We start from the raw sequence: 20,335 nt of genomic DNA on the forward strand, positions 1-20,335 counted from the left end.
CAATACTTTTGTTTTACTGTAAATTATATATTATGTCTTGGTTTTCTTTATGATCATTGTCGTTATAAAGAAACATGAGTAATTTTGGGGGGGTATGCATGAATCTGGAAATCTCATTGGATTATGCACTTGGAATAATTTGTGGTTTTTCTTAAAGAATACAATATTGTATGCTTACACTGAGAATTTTATATCTCCCTTTCTATCTATACATCTCCCTTTCTCTTTCTCTCTCTCTCTCTTTTTCTTGGTTGTGATGATAGAGAAGTTCCAATAAACGATTAAACAGTTGATAACTAGCCATCCTTGTCCCTAATCTTAAAGGAAATATATCTAAAGTTGCCATATTAGGGGCAGCCTGGGTGGCTCAGCGGTTTAGTGCTGCCTTCAGCCCAGTGCCTGATCCTGGAGACCAGGGATCAAGTCCCAAGTCGGACTGTCTGCATGGAGCCTGGTTCTCCCTCTGCTTATGTCTCTGCCTCTCTGCCTCTCTCTGTGTGTCTCTCATGAATAAGTGAATAAAATCTTAAAAATAAATAAATAAATAAATAGATAGATAGATAGATAAAGTTGCCACATTAAGTTTAGTCTCTGTTGTATGTTTTCGGAGAATAACCTTCATCAACTTAAGAAAATACACAAATACACTTTGATTCTTCTTTGATATTTTCTAGCAAATTTATTCATTCATTCCTTCACTCATTGATTCATTCATAATTAAGAGTACTGGCTCAAGGCAAACTGTCTGAGTCCAAATTGTGGGGCTATTATAATCAAATGTGTGGCTTTTTATCTTCTTTAGCTATTATGTAAATGTAGCTAATGATACTTTCCCCACGTAGATTTTTGAGTGCTGAATGAATTAACATATGCATAGGTCTTAGAACAATACCTGTCACATGGGAATGCCAACTAAGTACTAAATATTATTTATTTAATTTGAGGATATCTTATAACTTATTCAAATATTTTCATATGTGCATAATTTATTTCCTGGGACTCAGTATGAGGATGTTTTCGGTTACTTACATATAATCTCCATATCTCTTAAGTTTTTTTTTTTTTTTTATCATTTTCTCATCATCTTCTGACTGCCCGACTAAAATTTTCTTACAAAATTTTCTTGCTCACTAATTTACATTTCTTTTCTGAATACTCTGGTCCTTTGTGTTTTTAAGTGAATACTTATACGTGTCCCCAAATTTAACATTGTTTTTATGTTTAGAGTTTTTATATTTGGAAGTACAAGGATTATTATTTATGTTGAATTTGTATATCTCCTTAACTCTTATTTTAACAATAAAACTTTTTTTTAAAACCTAAAATATACAAAAGACTATAAGTTTTTATAAAATGTGTAAAGAATATCATAGTAAACGGCTATATATATGTTCCACGTAGTGTACATCTTCCACCTCATCCAGAATACAGAGGTACTGAATCTGTTGAAGCTGCATTTACTTTCTTCTGTGATGTCATCTCTTGTTTCAGTGGTAAGCTTTGTGCTTGCATTCGTTGTTTGATATCTTTTTTTCGTTTTGGTTTTGATTTTTTTTTTAAGATTTTATTTATTCATTCATGAGAGACACAGAGAAAGAGAGAGAGAGAGAGAGAGAGAGAGAGAGAGGCAGAGACCATAGGCAGAGGGAGAAGCAGGCTCCATCCAGGGACCTGGATTCGATCCCGGGTCTCCAGGATCACGCCCTGGGCTGAAGGCGGCTCTAAACCGCTGAGCCAACTGGGCTGCCCTGTTTTTGATTTGTACAAGTTCTTAAACAATATAGTCTCTCATTTTGAATATTTCGCATGCCTGGCTGGCATATGTCTTCTACAATGACTTACTTATTCTGCTATTATATTTGTGAGATTTATTCATGCTGATATATGTGGTTCTAGTTCGTTTGCTTTCAAAACGTGTAGCATTTTATTATAGTAACCCACCACCTTTCATTCTATTCTTAGGTTAAGAGACAACAGGGCTTTTTCACAAAAACAATTCAATTATAGACATTCCTATGCGTGCCAACTGGTACATATTGTTGCTACTATCTTTGCAACCTCACTAACTCTGGGTATCACAGTTTTTTCCTTTGTATTCCAATATGGCAGGAATAAAGATGACTTTCCCACGGTGTTGTGATTCCTTTTTTTACTTTGGAATACCCAGTAAAGTCTTTTACCTGTACTGTGTACTTTCCTTTACTGTGAAATACCCATCTATGTCTTTTACCCAAACTTCAACTATTCTGTGATTTCATCCTACAAATCTATAAATCTTTGGTACGTATTCTTGTTGCTAAGGCTTTTTTAGTAATTTTATCCCAAATATATGGATACGGTTTACAATTTATTTTTTAAACATTTTTAAATGATACATTTTTGCTGCACAGTTTTAATTTTATTTGAATCTGCTTAACATTTACTGTTTCTGAGTTCATAAATATATTCCTCAAAATATCCTTCTAACTAACATTTAAACTCAATTTATAATAGCATTCTGTACAATAATGTCACTGAATTCACTTTTGAAAGAATAAACTCAACAAAAGCTTTGCTCTGAGTTCTTGAACAGAATACAAAAATAAAGCCATTAGTGAAATTAACCAACTTTCTCTTTAAAATATATGACCCTAATATAAATATGGAAGAAATTAACTGGTTTTAAATCACTTCTGGTAATGGAGCCAACACTTCATAGCTATTTCTTCACCTTTTATATATAAACTCAGATTAAAAAGTGAATAAAATTAATGCAGGACCACAGCTTTAGATCTAAATGAAAAGTCATGCTGTAGAGAGTAATATATGTCCTTACTGTCTGCATCTATACGTATATTTGGACACAATCTCCTTATATCAACTACTGACTTTTAAAATAGAGGCCAATGCTTCTTTAACAGATTTGTGTCTACTAGTTTCCATGTAGTCAGTTGCATAGTGAATACTTTCCATGGTGAATGATAAATGCCAACAAATACTGGTGTAAGTTACACATTCATTTTCAACTTTCTTGAAAGGCTAGAATTAAGTACCTCAGTTTTCATTAAATACCAGCATTAACTTTTGAGTTCATTCGTCCTAACAGATTTTTTCCAAGTCCTCAAGAAACACTACTAAACAAGTTTAAAAAGTGGTTGTAGATATTTGCTATACAATAATCGATAACACCACTGTAGCAGAAACATTCAGGCTACTCTCTGTATGTTCTAAAGTGGGACTGGTCAGGCTCCATTTCACACATGTGTATTCCATGTACACCCTACTTATAATTTCTCTTGTTTCTGCTGACCCAAACAGTGAATGAGTGATGGCTCTGTAAATCTTATAAGCCACAATTCAGGCCACTGCACATATAGCTGGTACATTAAATATCGAACAGGAATGGTCTAATACTTCTCTCATCATTGTTCAAGGCCTGAAAGAATTAGGTTTCCCTAAATGCACTTCAGAATACACTTGATTTCTTAATGAAAGCTCATCTTGATGCAATGGAACTGGGGGTACTATTTTTCACTTGGAAAGGATTGGGAAAAGGAAAAGAATGCAGACTCTATGTGGTTAGATTTAAAATTTAAGCATGTGTTAAAATAAAAACCATTTACTTTGTGTGTGTTTACTATTAGTTGAATACATGGCAGAGTCTGGAATCACAAAGTAGAGGTCTACCAAAACTCTCCTGGCTTATTTCAAAGTAATAATTATTTTTTTGCTGTTGTTGCTAAAACAACAAAGACCTAAATTGGACAGGAAAATACATAAACATGTATAACCTAGGCTGTCCCAGGAAAATGAGGAGATAGAGGTCATCTTGTCTGTAAGTTTCAATGCTTATCATTTTACTTGCGTACTAATCAAATGTATGCTGTTATGTTGGGTACAGGTCTAAGTGGTATAGTGTTATCTCCAATGTCATGTTTCTTTTTTGTTTTTTTCACTTTACTTTGTGTTTAAGATTCACCCATGTGAAACTAAGGATGTATTACTATATGTTGGCTAATTGAATTAAAAAAAATAAAAAGATTTACCCCTGTTGTTATATGGGCATTTAATGCATTACTCTTAGCTGATGCCTATGCTTCTTAACAATACCACAGTAAACATCTTTAATTGGATCCTCCTGTGGACATATGTGAGCATTTATTTTACAAGTCACTTTGAGGCATTGTAAGTATCATTCCTCATTCCACTAATTCAATGACCCTGTTGTATAGTTGGACAGATACCTTGATTTTGACCTAATCAACATGTTGCATTTCCCATGTGATGCCTTAGATTTTGTAATTTTGAACTTTTAAGATGCACTTCCTCACCCCTAGCTCACAAAATTATTTGTTCATAGTTTGTTAATGTTATAGTTTCACCTTTTATACTTAAACTTTTATCGTATCCAAATCCTTCATTGAGCAAGGATCAAGTTCCGTTTTGCTTTTTTTGTTTAGTTGGGTTTGTTGTCTCCATGTAATAGACCATATTTTCAACACCATCTATTAACAGTCCTTCCTTTCCTCACATGTTGGAATTACTTTCATCATATAAGTTTCTATTATATAAACACTGACTCTGAGATCTCTGTATCTTCCATTTTTCTATTTACCTAATAATTCTCAAAAACTACTACAGTTTGTGTTTACTGTTAATACATTTAAAGTATGTTGGTATCTGATAAGACAAATCTTTTCATCAGCCTTTTTTAATGAAATTCATTCAATTATTTGTGGACTTACATTAACTCATTTAATATTTTAGTGCAACTACTAATTCTTTAAAAATATTTGACTGGATCACATTATATTAGTATATTTTGGGAATAATTGGCCTCTGCCTTAATTGAGTTGTCCCATCCATGAGCAAGCATGATCTTCCCATTCATTCATTTAGAATTTTTTATTGGGGTTTATATTTTTTCTCTATAGAGAGTAGTATATACTTAGCTAATTATTACTTGCTTTCCTTGGTGTTAAGTTAATGTAAATGCTACCTTGTTTTTATAATTCTTCATTGGTGTTTGATGATGTAAAGAAACACTCTTGACTTTCTAGGCTGATTATTTACTTGATAAAATTGCTGGACTGTCTTATTGGTTTCAACAGATTATAGAGTATATTAATTTTTGGAAATAGATGATCATAAACATTTTGCAAATAAAAACATATTTGCTGCTTCCATTCAACACATATGTATTACTAATGTTTCTTTTTTCTTTTTTTCTTTTCAATGACATTGTCTAGAACCTTCAATACCATGTAAACAGCAACATTGATAAGGACCATTTTTCTCTTGTTTTTGATAATAAAGTTATCCAGCTAAAGATTTTTCTCAGGTGTAAAATATTTTCTGTCATATATAAATTAAAGAAATCCCCTTTGATCATTGTGTGCTAAGAGTTTTTATTATAAATAGTGATTAAACTTTACCAAATTAATTTTGGTCATTGATTTTGAAAATTATGATCTTTTTCTCTTAATTAGTGTGATGAATTACATTGATAATACTTCTGTTTGATACATCCTTGTGTTCCATGCATACACTTATTTGATCACATATTTGAATTTAAATAGCTAATATTTGTATTATTTTTTTATTTTTTTATTTTTATTTATTTATGATTGTCACAGAGAGAGAGAGAGAGAGGCAGAGACACAGGCAGAGGGAGAAGCAGGCTCCATGCACCGGGAGCCCGACGTGGGGTTCAATCCTGGGTCTCCAGGACGGCGCCCTGGGCCAAAGGCAGGCGCCAAACCGCTGCGCCACCCAGGGATCCCTAAATAGCTAATATTTTTATTTAGGATTTTTGTCATTTAGACACTTAGTTAAAAAGTTAAATGGAGGGTGCATAATTTTTTATATTCCTTCAACCTCTTTAAATCTAATACAATCCGTCCCCATTTTGTCACACACTTACTTGTCATAGAAGACCTTGGACTACTTGTTCCTTCAGTGGCCCATCTTTTGTTCTGACACTCTTTAATTTGTTCACCAAATTATATGTAAACACACACAGAAACACAAATTAAGTGGAAGTTTTGTCACTGTCTGAGCATGATTATTTCACCCTCATAAAATGAATTGAATAACTTTTGCTTCTTTCTTTCTTTCTTTCTTTCTTCTTTCTTCTTTCTTTCTCTTTCTTTCTTCTTTCTTTCTTTCTTTCTTTCTTTCTTTCTTTCTTTCTTTCTTTTTCTTTCTTTCTTTCCTTCCTTCCTTCCTTCCTTCCTTCCTTCCTTCCTTCCTTCCTTCCTTCCAACAATTTGTTACAGAACTAAAGTGTTTCTTGAAACTCAAATATCCTCTGGCCCTAGAGATTTTGGGGTGGAGAAGTCTTTAACAATTATTTAAAATTTCTGATTTTGTTATTCAAGGTCTTTATTGCTTTTTGAAAATATTTTGTATTTTCTATTAATTTAATTTATCTGATTCCAAGGCACATTAGTTATATTGTTCCATAATATTTTTGATGTCCGTTGTGTATATATAGCCATTGCCTTTTTGAAATCTGTACATTAATTACATGCATCTTCTTTCCTTTTTTCTTAATCAGTCTTGTTAAAGGTGTGATTAAGTATGTAGAGACACAGGCACACATGGGTGGCTCAGTGGTTGAGCATCTACCTTCAGCTCAGATCTTGATCCTGGCACCCTGGGATGGAGTCCCACGTCAGGCTCACCATAGGGAGCCTGCTTCTCCCTCTGCCTGTGTGTCGGTCTCTCTCTCTGTGTCTCTCATGAATAAATAAATAAATAAAATCTTTTTTGAAAAGTACGTATAAGAACTTACTATTAATAAAAGGACTTACTATTAATTTGATTAAATTTATAAACTACCTTTAATCTTTATTTTATTGAACACTACATCTTGTTGTTTCCTTTTGGGAAGGATTTGCCCCCAAGTCAAAATGTTCAGCTTATTTTTAACCTATTCTATTTCCTGTTTCTTTTTAATTTTAAAAATGTTATTGTATTTAAATTCATTTAATTAACATAGAGTGTATTATTAGTTTCAGAGGTAGAGCTTAGGGACTCATCAGTTGCATATAACACCCAATGCCCATTCCATCAAGTGCCCTCCTTAACGCCCATCACCTAGTTACCCCATCCTCCCACCCCCCTTCCTCCAACAACCTTCAGTTTGTTACCTATAGTTAGGAGTCTCTTATGGTTTGTCTCCTTTTCTGATTTTGTCTTATTTTATTTTTCTCTCCCTTCCTCTATAATTCTGTTTTGTTTCTTAAATTCCACTGTTAGTGAAAGAATACGATAACTGTCTTTCTCTGATTGATATATTTTGCTTAGCTACCCTCTAGTTCCATCCACATCATTGAATTGGTAAGATTTCTATTTGATAGCTGAGTAATATGCCATTGTATATATACACCGCATCTTTTTTTTTTTTTTTATCCATTCATCTGTCAATGGACATTTGGGTTCTTTCCAGTTTGGCTATTATGGACCTTGCTGATAGAAATACTGGAGTGCAGGTGCCTTTTCAGATCACTACATTTGTGTCCTGTGGATACTTAGGGTGCAATTGCTGGGTTGTAGGGTAGCTCTATTTTTAACTTTTTGAGGAACCTCCATACTGTTTTCCAGGGTGGCTGTACAGGCTTGCATTTCTACCAACAATGTAAGAGGGTTCCTGTTTTGCAATGCTGTCACCAACATCTATTGTTTCCTCACTGTTAATTTTAGCCATTCTGACTAGTGTGATGTGGTATCTCATTGTGGTTTTGATTTGTATTTCCCTGATGCTGAGTGATGTTGAGCATTTTTTCATGTGTCTGTTGGTCATTTGTCTGTCATCTTTGGAGAAATGTCTGTTCATTTCTTCTGCCCATTTCTTAACTGGATTATTCATTTTTTGGGTGATGAGTTTGAGAAGTTCTTTAAGATCGTGGATATTAACTCTTTATCTGATAAGACATTTGTAAATATCTTCTCCCATTATGTTGTCTTTGGTTTTGTCTACTGTTTCTTTTGCAATGCAAAAGCTTTTTGTCTTGATGAAGTCCCAAATAGGCCATTTTTCCTTCTGTTTCCCTTGCCTTTGGAGACATATCTAGCAAGAAGTTGATGTGGTTGAGGTAAAAAGGATTCCTGCCTGTGTTCTCCTCTAGGATTTTGATGGATCCCTGTCTCACATTTAGGTCTTTTATCCATTTGGGGTTTGTTTTTGTGTATAGTGTCAGGAAAAGGTCCAGTTTCATTCATCTGCATGTGGCTGTCCAATTTTCCCAATACCATTTGAAGATACTGTCATTTTTCCATTAGATATTATTTCCTGCTTTGTCAAAGATGAGTTGACAATAGAGTTGAGGGTCCATTTCTGGGTTCTCTATTCTGTTCCATTGGTCCATGTGTTTGTTTTTGTGCCAGTACCATACTGTCTTGATTATTACAGCTTTATAATACAGCTTGAAGTCTAGAATTGTGATGCTATAAGCTTTGGTTTTCTTTGTCAACATTCCTCTGGCGATTTGGGGTCTTTTCTGGTTCCATACAAATTTTAGGATTATTTGTTCCAGCTCTGTTGAAAATGTTGATAGTATTCTGATAGGAACAGCATCAAATATGTCTATGCTCTGGGTAGCATAGACATAACAATATTTGTTCTTCCAATCCATGAGCATGGAACATTTTTCCATTTCTTTGTGTCTTCTTCAATTTCTTTAATAAGTGTTCTATAGTTTTCAGAGTACAGATCCTTTACCTTCTTATTATGTTTATTCCTCGGTAACTTCTAGCTTTTGGTGTAACCTTTTCTATTTCGTAATAAATATATTTAAATCTTTAAGGTTTTGTAAACACTGGCTTAACTGAGTTTCATAAATTATGATGTGTAAAAATTAATTTAATCCTAATTGTCTCTTAATTATGCCTTTGAATACATTTAAAACCATATTTTATTTTAAAAATGGTAATTTGATTTTCTTATGTATATAAAAAAATGGAAGCTACTCTTCCCATTCTGATTCCAGTATTTTTTTTGCAATATCTTGGGCGTATATCATCTCTATGGAATTCTTTAGCATCCATTGAAGCTTCCTTTGTCACCTTAAACATATTCTAGTTTCCTTAATATTTCATGTGTTCCAGAGAAGAATATTTCTGTGTCTTGTGTATGCAATAGCTTGGGTTTATTAATGCTATTTTTCAGATTTTCAATATTTCTGCTTATATTTGTCTGCTTGACTGATTAAATCTGATGACTTATATATTTCTCTCTGTATGATATATTGTAGAAATTTATTATTAGTTGTATATCTGTTTATGATGGATATATCTTCTTGCTCTATTGTTTCTTTTACCATTATATATTACTGTTCTCTTTCCCATATGATATAGTTTTGCCTCAAATTTTATTCGAACAGATTTTAAGACTGCTATTTTACTGTTCTTTTGGTTCATATTTGTCTAGTATGACTTCCTTTATCATTTTATTTCAATTTCTTATTCTTCAGAGTTTTTCTCTTATTTATGGTAACTTCTCTGGAGACCAATTTGTGGTACCTAAGATTAATGGGACACTGAGATAGTGAAACATTGAAATGAATTAAATATCTGATAGAAGGATAGCCCAGTTTTACATAATGCAATACTACAAAAGGACTGGATGAAATAACAGACAAAAACTCAAAAAATAGTTTTGTGTACACACATACACATATATATACAGTAAAATATGCTTTATGTGAATTCTTAAATGTTCTTTTTAAAGTACTAAGTATAGTGAGCATGTGACTTCATTGGTTGAGGGCCAAAAAGACTTAAATTTTATGAATAAGTAATTATTATCTTTTAAAACTGTCTTAAAACAATGATGATAAAAATATTATCATGATTTTAACTATGTGGTGGCAATATGGATGTTTATTATATTATGTCTTGTGTTTTGTGTTTTTCACTTTTTTTTTGAAAATATGACATCTCACAAAACTTAAGTGATAAAACCTCAGCATACGTCATAGAGTGAGTCCATTTAGGAAATCCTATGCAAAATAATTTTAAATAACTGATTGAAAATTAGAATCCAAAAAAAAAAAAAAAGAAAATTAGAATCCAAACTGGTAATATTGAATCCCAATATGTGTTCATTTAAAGTTTAGGCAAATTTTTATTACATAATAACTTTATTCAATCTATTATTTGAACCTTGAGTTTTTAAAAGTAGGATGAAAATTCTGTGACTCCAAGTTTTCTTATTACTTTATTCAGGTCCTGATGAATTTAGACTTAAATCCCATAAAGATTCTTTCTAATCGATTTAAAATATTTGACTCAGGAATAATATACAAAAATAAAAATAATTTTAAAAAGAAATAATATACAAGTAAAAAGACACTTCCTCGGGTATAAAATAACAAGTAACATTCTCAGGGAATTATTTATATGCCATTAGAAATACTCCCCCCTCCATTTTTAGATATTCTAGAGGTCTTCTTATATATCAATAAGTAGATGAGGAGCAATGTATGGTGAAAAATACATTTTATCCTGAAGTAAAGACTCATTCTAGCTGCAAATTTGACTTTAGCACCCAGTAAAATCTAAGTTCTCTAATGAACTAGCTTCATATATGAAATTTGTCACTAGTCCAACAATGAAATGAAAGATTGCCAGGCAAATTTCAACAACCACAACACATTTGCTTAAACTACTTTTTAAATTAAAATTCCAGGGATACCTGGGGGGCTCAGTGATTGAGCATCTGCCTTCAGCTTAGTGTGTGATCCTGGAGTCCTAGGATCTAGTTCCACTTTGGGGTCCCTGCATGGAGCCTGCTTCTCCTCCCTCTGTCTATGTCTCTGCTTCTCTCTCTGTGTCTCTCATGAATAAGTAAATAAAACCTTTAAAATAGATAAATTAGTTTAATTAAATTAATATCCCATCATCAGTTTCATATTGTCTGATTATATTGGTTAAAAACTGTGAAAAGAAAATTCTTGTGACTGAATGGAAGACTACAATTTCAACCTGAATTTGACCATTGGTATGGCAACATAGAAGCTGATGCTCACTTTGACGTGAGCCGTTTTAGTGCAGAGACAAAATTTCTGTGTTCAAAGACCAAATGGAAAGAAAAAAGGAAATATTGACTAAACATAATTTTCACAATATGTTCTCTAAGAGGAAAAGGGACATGCAGAAGCACTAGAGAAACCACAGTGAGTTCATAATATGTATGGACAACTACATCCAAAATTTTACAAATTAATATAGTGGGGAAAAGTTCTTGGTGAAAGTATTTAGAAAAGAAAATATTTTAAAAAGGAAGCATTACAACTTTATAATTCTTTTTTTATGACTTTATAATTCTTAATGTTGGATTGTTTTCTGTTTGTTGTTTTGGTGGAATGCATTTTTCATTGTGTATCTCCCCAGACTGAACAAAAACAAAATTGAACACAATGAAAGTGACACTATGAGTCCAGAGGAAGAGGATCAGTCGACTATCTTCCATGATTTCATTCGGTGATTCATGTACAAATTATCTCTTAGCTACTAGCTCCTGATTTTAAGGAGCTGAGGGTAAATAAAATTTAAAGGGATGTTGCCTTAGTTTGGGCTGCTATAACAGAATACCACAGACTAGGCAGCTTAAATAAACATCAATTCTCACAGTTCTGGAGAATGGAAAGTCTAAAATCAAGACTCTAGCAGAGCTGGTGTCTGGCGAGAGCTCCCTTCCTTGCATGATGACTGACTTCTTGCTATATCCTCATATGCAAAAGAGAGATGATCTCTCCCATGTCTCTTCTTAGAAGTACACCAATTCCATACATGAATGTTCCACCCTCTGACCTAATTATCTCTCAAAGGCCACAAATCCAACTTCCACCTACTGTGACATTGGGAATTGGAGCTTCAACATATGAATTTTGGACATACACTCAGTCCACACCAAACATCTTGTTTTAAAATTGGTATCTTCTACTAGCCCTAGAAATCTTGTGTGACATTTTGTTACAGAAACTCTTCACAGAAACATTTTCTTCAAAACACTTAATCAGTATATTCAAGTATGAAAACAACATTTCCTCTGGTAGCTGAGACTTATTTTCTCACTTTTTCCTACCTTACAATTTAACTGGGAGGTGTGCCTAAAAGATCTCTGAAATTACTGGGAAAGACTTTGGCAATCCTTAACAACTGGAAAGGATATTTCTCCCGAAAAATCTGTCACAAATCTCCAAACGAATGGTGGTTATTATGAAATTTTTTGGATAAATTTACTGCATCATTAGTGGTATTTCTGAGTCAGTTAGACATAGAAAATGAGGGGGGGTGCGGATTCAAAAACACATAACAAGTCAGAATAACTTATGGACACAGAATTTGGTCCTCACACAAGCTCAGCAGAAAAATGTTCTTCAAAAGAGTTCTGTCAGCATAAAATAATGCAATTTTAAGAGTCTGTCTCTCTTTACCACTAATTTGAGTTGAATGAATCCATCTGGCTGGGCCATTCCTGATGGAAAGATAATGTTGTGAGAGAAAAAAATGGGTATGTGTACATGGGTGTATATTGGATTGGACCCTATGAAATTACCATTTTTATACATTAAAAGGTAGTCAAATATGACTGATTTTGTATTGTTCAAACTAATAAATATGTGCACACATTTGAATATATGCAAAATATAACAATTTGCCAATACATATAATTATTTTGTGATAAAGAATATTTTTCATATACACAGAATATGATATTTGACAAATGTACACTATTTTGTAATTTAAACGTCTTAACCTTTGCAAGTTTCTTAGTTCTCTTACCCAATCCCCTGAAAATATTATGATAACTGTCTTGAAAAAGAAAATTAAAGCCACTACTCAAACTATTTGATTTAGCCAGAATGAAAAACATTGTATTTTGGGGGATAGAAAGATATGAAGCTGGTAAGATTTTAGAATATTCAGTCCTTTAGTAACATTTTTATGATATGGAGACTAGATTGTGGTAGTTTTTGTAGGAACACATTGACATCAAGTGCTGACCTATGCATGAAACATCTGAAGTAGAGGCATCTAGGCCAGTCTTAAGCAAAATGTCAGCAGCTGAATTTGTCATTTTTTTTCCTTCTTCTCATGGAATATTGTTCTGTGATTGGCAGGTACAAAACAATCAGCTCCAATGTATATTCTGCATAGTAAATTTAATTAAATCCCTGCTGACTTTGCTATGTTTTGTCCACTATACCCGTCAATCCAGAGGACTCTATAAATAATCAAACCAGAAAGATTGAGTACATTTTTATAGGATTTACTGTTGAAATCAAATAAACTATAGTATGTTAATTTGTGTAGTATATAATTAAACTCTTCATCTTTATTGCCTATATATTAATTAGACATAAAGGTAAGTAATACACATAAATGTCAAGTAACATTACTTTGTCATAACTGGTCCACGTAGGCCTTTATTTTAATTTTGTTAGCTCTGCACTATGTGCCAATTTACTTAACGACTTTTTGGGATCTCCTACTATGTGCTAGAATAGTCATAGGTGTAGGGGAAGCAGTTCAAAACAAGCTATCTGTCTATATAGGAAGGACAGTCTCATTTTTTCCTAATTTCATGAGTATCATAATACATATAGCATAAATGTACACTTATGTATGAATCACTGGTTCTGAATCAAAAGCCCCATTATATATGGTCTTCATTTGCTTTCGTCTCTTTTTCTGCCCAGTCTTATCTAAATACACCAATATATAAGCCTCTGGGGCAGAGACTACAGACTGATTTCCCTTTTTCCTAGGCATACAGCCAAATTATTTCCTGATCTCTCTTTTCTGGATAAATGAGGATGTGTTACTGAGTTCTTGGCAATGGAATGCGGATAAAAATGACGAATGACGCTCGGAAAAACTGTTTCCAGTCTAGATACAGAAAAAAAAATGTAAAGAGGTGTAAAGCACCAGCAGCTGATAGGGAAAATGATGAAAATCCTGGGCTCCTGAATGACCCACTGGAGCCTTGGCTCCCCTACCAGTTGCATTAGAGTTGTGACCTGAATGAAAACCAAACATTTTTGTTCTAAAAACTTAGTGTTTTTCCCTTTAAGCTATTAGGATTTTCAGGTTGTTTGTGTTAGCTATCAGCCTATTATGACTAAGACAACCTCTGTGATGGAGGTTTCTGGTTTTGGGAGATATATGTCCACCCTATGGTGATCTTCCATACTTGGTGATAGTTAAACTCACAAAATGGAAGCAACAGTTTAGTGTTTCTCATTGTGCTGACTCCTCAAGTGACAAAAAAGAGAAAGAGTCTGAAGAAGATAGGCACATGGTTTATTAGTGTCTTAAAATCCTTGTTCAACTAGAACTGAGATTCATTGCAAATGTAATTGATAGAATCAAATCTTCTTCTATGGCAGAGGGAAGATGAACTCAGAAATCAGGAAGAAATGGGATATATGGATGTCTGGTAAAGTGTGAGAGAGCATTTAGATTGGAGGAGAGGGAATCAGAAAATAGAGGAACAAAAATGAAGGGGGGTTCACTCATTTCAATGTTGAAATGCACAACAAAAGTTACTTATGAATTTTTGAAGAAGGCATTTATTTATTCTCTATAATTCCAGAGACCATAGTAAAGATTCATGGATATATTTTATGGAGAGAGTCCTGCTTAATAACAGATGAAACAATTGCTAACTAGAGCTAAGTCAATTAGTTCTCCTTTACTGGAAATATCCAGTATTTCTGGATGACCAACTCTCCAATAGGACCTCCCCACTTGATCATCTCTTAGTCTGGTTGCTATGCTTCCATTTCTACTGCCATAACTATTATTTTGGTACTTTTATTAAAGCCCTCAAATGTCCTTGCTTAGGGTGGTATGTACTATACTCCAAAGCCTTATAGGTTGTTGACATCTGATTTAGGTGCTATGTTCCCATGCTTTATTCTGGACTTTTACTCTGTATTATCTGTCAGACATTTGTCACTTGCTTTGTGTAAATACAGTTACCTTAAGATATAAACAACAAAAATATATATTTTTTTAATTTTAGAATTCTCTATGACTATACTCACAAAACAGTTGAATAAATCAGTTAATTTCTGACCTTGCAGATACTACAGCCAGAATGCCTCAGGGACACTTATCAATTCTAAAGGTTCTTCATTCTAAGGTGAAAAACAAAAATTTAATCAAGGTTTTTTTATTGGGTGGTTGATGGACTTGAGAGAATTTTCAGAAGCACTCTATCCTTCTAGGAGGCTGAAAAACTCAATAACATGTTTTAAGTTATCACTTTCTTCCCTAGCTTGAGGCATTTCTTCTCTTTCACTACCACACCATGCTTAATTTTTTTTCTCACCACCAGATTTTATCTGAATTTTCTCTGCATATCAATGTTTCCTCCATGCTATCCTTTTCAATGTTGATCCCATTGGTTATTATTTTGCTTCCAGAAATGAACAAATAATCTTTCTTTCTCTCTTCTGTCTTTCTTTCAACTTTGAGAGAGAATGAATGAACATTGTACATATATATGTACATATAATTTACATATATGTACATATATGTACATTTATATGTGAAAATTATATATGAAGATATTGGAATGCCTGGCAGAAAATAGTACTTAAAAACATTTGTTGAAAAAAAAAATTTGTTGAGGGGTACCTGGGTGGTTCAGTTGGTTAAGCATCCAATTCAATTTCAGCTCAGGTCATGATCTTAGGATTGTGAAATCACGCCCTGCATTGGACTCTGTGCTGGGTATGGAACCAGCTTAATATTCTCTCTCTGTCTCTGCCCCTCCCCTCCTCTAAAAATACAAACATAAAATACTTGTTGAATGGAGCCAGACCATGTCCTTGACTATTTATAATTTTACTAAAAACCAACTATATCTCAGACCCCCCAAAAAAATTTGTATCTCATTTCTCTACTTACATCTTATGACCCAGTTTAAGGGGTCAGCATATATCACCATATCCCTAGATGATGTGCCAAATTGATCAAGAAGATCTCAACGTCCAGGTAATTCCTTCATGTCTTTAGCAGAGATCTCATTTCCAAATGAAGTGATGGCTGTTCCTACTATTCCTGAATAAGCACAGGACAAGTCAGAATAGAGGTCCTCCCTTAGAAAATGTCTCTAAGTCCCATAAGATTGACACCTAATAAAGCAGCTTACATATTATAACCAATCTCTATCACAATGAGTAATGAACCATCACAGCTCACTCATTACCTACTCAAATGAGGCTGCCAGTTGTAATTTCTGGTCTTTCACCTTGTAGCTCAAACTGGCATATAGCACTATGAGTCTTCTGGGCAAATAACGTTGTTTAACTCATTAATCCCCCTCCTGAATATTGTAGTTCATCCTCCAACTGAACTATGAGCAAACAGCCTGGGACTGAAAGACCTTCCACAGAGCTCCTCTGCTCTTTCTCAATCTGGCACATATAACAAAGGTTTATGGTGCACATATGAGACTGTTTATTGAGTGTTATAAGGAGAACATTTTCAATGTAACCTGATAGGGAGGGTAATAGGGTAGATATGTTTTGGCTTGATGTGGTTACCAAATCATGTGTGTTGTCAGGAAAATAATTCTATAACTTCCTTGTAAAGAATGAAAAGATACATATATTCTTTAGTTCTTTCTTGGGGAGTTTGTAAATTAGTACATGAAAATCCACATAACTTGTCAGTGTGTAGGTTAACATAACTCGAGAACTGGTCTATAATACACACTGGGATATTTAAATCATTTAAAACATTGTTTGGCAAACAGTTACATTGACTTGACAAATTGGGATTTCTTATTAGTTTCAGTGTTGCTTTTGGCTCCAGGCTCCTCGACCACCCCCTTTACTCCCAGTTTCAAACTGGATAACACTGCCTTGGACATATTGAAAAGGCTGTGTGTGGTGGAAGTAAGGGGTGGGGTGAGATAAGCAAATTGTGATATATTAAAACTTTTAGGTATATTTTTAAAACTCTCTTTGAATAGTATAGAATGTGTCTGATCTGAACTTAATTTCAATTTTCTGGAATTCTTGAAACATGGATTTGGCTTATATATTAGGAAGGAGTTGCTGACAATGGAGTCCTACCTTCCTTAAGGGTTGGGATAGCCATCTATGAGCAAGTCATACAGAAAGCCTCCAAATATGGACTTCTCCTAAGGACACTCAACCACAGGGATGGGACTTGGCAGTGACAACCATTCTATTATCAACCAAGCCAGGTTCTGACATCAGCAAGTCAATTACGGTCAACCATAATTGGAGAGTTTCTAGTGTACTGAAAGGAAAGAACTTTAGTATGGAGGGGATCTTTAGAAATCACGGTGTCCAGATTTTTCATTTTGTAGATGTGGAAATATGGGCTCAATGACATTAAGTAACTTGTCCAAAGCCAGAAAACTAATAAAATGCATGTAAGAGTCTTCCAAAAAATGTTAATTAAATTTGAAGGAAGCTTTTCTGGGACTATAGTTCAGACCTCTTAACGACAATATGCTGATTTTCCTTAAATAACAGAGTTTCCAAAGATTAGAAGGCAAGTGATTTCTGAGACATAGCACAACATGACTTTCTATTGTTTTCCTCCATGAGCCCTACTTAGCTATTCGACTAACATTAGCAATCAATGTAATGTGTATCCTGGTATTGCTAATTGTACATTAACCGCAAGAAAGTGTAAAGAGAATCATATTCTTGGAATGTTAAAAATCTTAAGGAAATAAATAGATTTTTTAAATTATAGGACAAAACTCTAAAGCATTAAATATATTCAACATATTCGGCATCGTACAAAGACATGGACATATTCTGAAAGGCAGCTGGGAGAAATGTAGCCAAGGAGATGTATCTGGAAGAATTTGTAGAGACTGAGTAGGTAATGATGGTCTGAAGACAGAAAAATATGCCACTAACCATTTAAATAGCTGACAGAAGAGAGGAAAAAATATGTGAAAAGTTTATTTTAAGTGAGCAATTCAGAGCACAGTGGCCTTTTAAACATGGAAGGGAAACAGATGGACAGAGTAACTTAGGCTTTGAATAGTCTTTCTTGTGTTTTAGGTTAGACAGTTTGGGGAAAGCAGAAAGCTTGTATGAAGAACTGATATGATTGGAATGTTTAATGTTAATGATTTTCACTGTTACTCCTAATTCCAAAAGTAATCAAGAAAATAATGGAGGCTATGCAATGCATATAGCTGTGGTTGGATTGGTTGAAATATACGACTGTTAAGACCAGGAGGAGGCAGGTTCCTCTGGTTCATAAGTGACAGGCTCATGCAACAGACTGAATGCTATGTGTATAGTAAAGATTCAGCTTTCCAGGTGGGCTGTGGAGGAAATGTGCATGGCTGATTGCATGGAGATGGTGGTGTTGGTGCATGTGAGGGCCGTGGCTGGGAGAGCAATGGAGAAAAAGGCTAGACCATAAGTCTCTTTATCAAAACTCTTTAAAAAAAAAAAAAAAGACATTCAGAAAATGAGACTTCTGAGTAAGGAACTTGGCAGATCCTCTACCCACCAAAATGGTATTTTTTTTTAAAGATTTTATTTATTTATTCATGAGAGACACAGAGAGAGAGGTAGAGACATATGCAGAGGGAGAAGCAGGCTCTCTGTGGAGAGCTTGATGCTAGACTCGATCCCAGGATCCCAGAACCACGCACGACCAGAGCCAAAGGCAAACACTCAACCAGTGAGTCACCCAGGTGGCCCCCAAACAGCAATTTAAATGGTGAAGATTTTTTTTTAATCACTTAAAGTCCAAATTGTCCAAATGGAGAAACATTCACCTGAGGAAATCTACTAAATCTTTGTTAGAATGGTGAAATAAATAACCTACTCTCTAATCTGCTTCCCCTCCCAGCTCCATGTGACAGGTCTAACTGGGTCATATACAGCAACAGAAAGAGGGGCTCCTTACTCTCTCAGCTCCAAGTTTAGGATTACAGTTTCACACCAGGAGGACTGGAATATTGTTTCCCCACCTTCCTGCTAATCCAGCCCCCAACTATAGACTCTCCTTTTACTAATCTCTACTCATAGGGTGAAAACTTTACTTCAGGGGCTGTAGGGCAATATTACTTAGTTCCCCAATCACTCACAGCCCAGCTGTCTCTTAGGGTGGAGATTCCAAGTAGACAAAACAGACATCCCTCCTTCTCAATGGCTCTCAGGGAGTAAGCGTGTCAGTCCAAGTAAAGCAGGTTCTTGTCTTATCCCAGCTCCAAGCTGGAACTCAGGGATTTTGCCTAGGGTGAAAGCACATGAAGGACTCCAAGACTCTGCCTGAGGGTACTGAGTTTATGAGAACTGGGTGGAGAAACCCAGGCCTCAGGGCATTATTGGAATCTAGAGTTCTTGATGGAAAGCAATGAAGAAGAAAAGAAGAACGTGCTAGTTTCCCAATGCCAGCAAAATGGTAGACTAGCAGAAGTTTTGTAGAAAGAACCAAACTTTAGTAGAAAGGAAACAGCCAAGAAGAACCCTCCTGGGATCACGGTCTACCCTGAGAGTCAGAAACACTATACACTTGTGATAAGCTGCACCTGCTCAGCAAGGATCGGAGCAGCACACGGGTCAGACCTGAAAGCATTACCCAACTTCACACAGACCCTTAAACACAGGGTAGAAGCTTCACAGGCAAAGGGGGCTTAAATGAAACCTCTAACCAAACACTTGCTCAATAAGCTATTGTGACTCACAGGTAACTCCTAGGAAACTAGCTTCAAAAATAAAATTACACATATTCCTGGCATTCTAGAGGACTGTGTGTGTACCCAAGACTGAAGCTTCTCAAGAAAGCTGAGTGAACACTCAACCTAAAAATTTCCATCTAAATGGGAAGCATAAACCAACATATAAATTCACTGAAACCTGAAAGTGTCTTACAAGCCCACATAAATATGTATATATGTAGAATGCTAATAGGTAAATATCTGACTAGCAGGCTCAAGCCCAACCTTTGATCACTAGGTAGATCGTGCTGACACAGGCAATGTCTAGGTAGCTAAATTAAAAGATAAAAACAAAGGATGAAAATCCAAGCAGGGACAGGAAAGACTGCACATTTTGTTAGGAAAACATTTCACAGAATTAGTTTAGCCAAGTCACTAAATAAATAAACAAATGACCAAGCAAAGAACAACAATCACCTCTGGTAGAAGTGTCAGATCTGCCTCCAGACTTTCTTTCTTTCTTTCTTTCTTTCTTTCTTTCTTTCTTTCTTTCTTTCTTTCTTTCTTTCTTTCTTTCTTTCTTTCTTTCTTTCTTTCTTTCTTTCTTTCTTTTTCTTTCTCTTTCTTTCTTTCTTTCTTTCTTTTTCTTTCTTTTTTCTTTCTCTTTTT

At 34.6% G+C, this 20,335-nt stretch overlaps 1 long non-coding RNA gene across 2 annotated transcripts in view; it reads right to left on the reverse strand.

Annotated features, from left to right (window-relative positions):
- The window catches only part of LOC144321004 (uncharacterized), a 126,305-nt gene that overhangs the window by 16,263 nt on the left and 89,707 nt on the right, over positions 1–20,335 (reverse strand). The window contains exon 5 of one of the 2 annotated variants that reach the window (XR_013386677.1): positions 15,907–16,059. The exons of the other annotated variant lie outside the window; for it this stretch is intronic. This is a non-coding gene — a long non-coding RNA (uncharacterized LOC144321004). The remainder of the gene's footprint in view (positions 1–15,906; positions 16,060–20,335) is intronic. 2 annotated transcript variants of the gene reach the window in all.

This window comes from Canis aureus, chromosome 9, assembly GCF_053574225.1.
Source record: "Canis aureus isolate CA01 chromosome 9, VMU_Caureus_v.1.0, whole genome shotgun sequence".
Taxonomy (NCBI): domain Eukaryota; kingdom Metazoa; phylum Chordata; class Mammalia; order Carnivora; family Canidae; genus Canis; species Canis aureus.